We start from the raw sequence: 3,103 nt of genomic DNA on the forward strand, positions 1-3,103 counted from the left end.
CCACAGAGGATGAAGTCTTACCTCAATCAAACCATCACCTCCCATCTCTTGTCCCTCTCAATCAGGAAGAATCCTTATGGTCTCAACAATAATGTTAATGTGTATTTGAGTATAGAAATTCAAATCCACATTACTTGTATGTATATAGTTACACGGGTGGTAGGTCCGGACCATGATAAAACAAACTTATAATTAGTTTCTAACTAAAAAGTTATCCCTCTACAACCTTGTTACTTTGCGTTTGCATGTGTGCGTGCTTGTGTTTGCGGCGGCTCATTTTAGTAAGTGAGCTACCAAGAAATGTACAGGTTGTGAGGCCTACGGTGCTAGTCACATTGAACGGTAGCTCATTCTGCAAAATAAGCCACCACCTCATATGCATCAAACCCTGTGCTTGGGTGCTTGCGTCAAGCAGGCATGTGTTGTACCATGTTTTATCTTCCAATTACCCATAATGTTTGCCCCGGCATATAATATATTTATCTACTTAATAATGCCATTGTACTGACATCTTAAGTACTTAGCTGGTCATGTTATTTCTCTATCTCGGTTGACACAAGAGCATAATTTCCTTAAGTCTTTTTTTGCTATTTGTGTATCATTGATTGAGCACCATGGTTATATTTCCTGATTTACATATATTCTTTGCTCTTTGATTGTCAAACCTTACCGATCTGCTTGGCTGTAGCTATTCTTTTCTTTCATCCATGAGAATTGCCCCATTCTCTTTTGTTACTTTGCAAATCAATTTTTTAATATAGTGCATGGGGACACGACACATGAATCTTTGTAGCAAGCATACTGATCCATCATGCTATAGTAAGAAGATCCTGTTTTTATCTCGCTGCTAAACAACTGTACAGTTTTGATGAGAATTCTACTATTGTCCTTTCATGGTTTCTCATTATTAATTCTATTATTGTCTGTTTACAGTGTCTACTATTTCCTTTGTACCTTGGCTTAAAAGATACACTGCCCAAGTTGCATAACAGGGATAACCTATCTCGTCTATCCTTTTTCCTGGCATTTGTAATACAATTACAAGTGTGGTGGTCCTATTTTCAGTACTTGCTTACTCGATCTGTCATATTTACACTGTTTTTTTTAATCAAACATAGTTTCTGTTAGCGGTTGTTCTAATTTTGGCCTGAATCTTTTAAGTTGAGCTTTGGTTGCATAAAATTTCTGTGTGGTTACATTTTAATACTTAAATTGGTGAGCATTTTCAACTCCTGCTCAAACACTTATTTCCATATAACAGAAAAAATATTTGTAAGTTGCAACATCTTTCATATTGCACCCTGTACATGTATCAAAAAATTTATTTTCTATAAATTTTTGGAGATAGTACGGGAGATTATATCAAATGCTTTCGCCATGCAAGTTTTAGCATAAAAGCTTTTACTTTTTCTGTACCTTGATTGCATAGGATTGTCAGCCTTCCTCTGCTGGGATTTTGCATTAGCAATTTCTTTCGACCTACTCAGATGAATTGTTCCTAGACACCATCTTTCACAGATTTAGTTGACACTCGATTAGTTCCTTCCTACAGAATACAAGGTCATGAATAACACCTAGTATAGTTCTTTAGACGGGTTCCCACAAATATTAGCTGCTGTCAATATCTAGATGTTAGCAAGAAACAACAGCAATAGCAAAACCCTTATCTCATACATTTAGAGTTGTTTAGATGAATCTTCCTTTTAGACCCTTGGTTAAATACGGAGATATCCTTATTGAATCACTTTGTTCATGTCGGTTTGGGCCTACCCTTGGTCGTTGTTGCTCTTCTGTATACAATCTCATCTCTTCTCCTAATTAGTGCACTTCTTTGCCTCTTTTTTACATGTCTGAACCATTTACTTGGTTCTTCCTCATTCTATACATAATAATAGAAGCTATACGTTTTCCCTCCTGTCTCCTATTTTATATGTGTTCTTTTTCTTAATTGTGCAATATTTAAACAATAAAGCATTGCTTATTTTATGGACATCATATAAAATTTACTTTTACTTTCATGAGCACTCTGTGATCATAAAATGTTTCAGAAGCATTTATGCACTTCAACATCAGTATTTTGTCCTATGGATCACATCTTGTTGGATCTTGTTATTTTGGTGACTCATATATCTAATGGAAAATGTTATTTCACGATATTTCTTGTTTATCAATCTGCAGTATAAGCTCATGTCTCGCACAATTTGTTCATGTTACACTATGACTATTCATTTTATGTTTACTAATTCATATCTAAATCTTCTTTCCACCTAGCTATTTAGAGAATTACGCTTGAAGTTAGGTAACATGATTCACATACATTTCCTCACATAGTATTATACATCAAAGTGTATGTGTGACCTGTCCCATTGGCAAAAAGGTGTGAATCCTCTGAGCCGACTTAATGTCCGATGTAAGAGATGTCACTTCATGCGTAGAAGTTCTTGCAGTTTCAACCTATATACTTAGGAAGTTATCCATATAGATGCTGATTTTTAAATGTAGCAGTTATGTTCTTTTGGTATTATTTTCCTTGACTCACTACAATTTTGTTAGTGCTGAAAGTTACTTGAGGAATATGAGAACTTTTCATCTATCTGCCATTATGATTCCTCTTGCAGTTTATTGTGTCTCATAGAATGTTTAATAATAACTACTCTTTCTGTGTTCATGAAAGTTTCACCTATGACAAATGAACTTCTAAGATCTAATAGTATATACCTCCATCACCCAGTAGTACTTAATTTAATGGATTTAACCAATCATTGTGTGCTTTTTTTATTTTACCCAATCCTGCAGGCTTGACAAAACTAAGTTGTTTGTCATAGGAGCTGGCCTCTTTACTGGTGTCACTGTGGTCCTGTATCCTATATCTGTCATAAAGACCAGGGTGCAGGTAGCTTCAAAAGATGCTGCACAGAAGAATGCCTTCTCTGCTTTCAGGAATATTCTTACAGTAGATGGCATCCCAGGTCTCTATAGGGGATTTGCAACAGTTGTTACAGGTGCTGTTCCTGCCAGGATCATTTTTCTCACTTCTTTAGAAAAAACAAAAGCATCTGTACTTAAAATAGTCGAGCCACTGAAACTATCCGAGCCGCTGCAG

General features: G+C 35.7%; 1 pseudogene; it reads left to right on the forward strand.

Annotated features, from left to right (window-relative positions):
* The window catches only part of LOC109848123, a 33,162-nt pseudogene that overhangs the window by 3,699 nt on the left and 26,360 nt on the right, over nt 1-3,103 (forward strand).

Source organism: Asparagus officinalis, chromosome 7 (assembly GCF_001876935.1).
Source record: "Asparagus officinalis chromosome 7, Aspof.V1, whole genome shotgun sequence".
NCBI lineage: Eukaryota > Viridiplantae > Streptophyta > Magnoliopsida > Asparagales > Asparagaceae > Asparagus > Asparagus officinalis.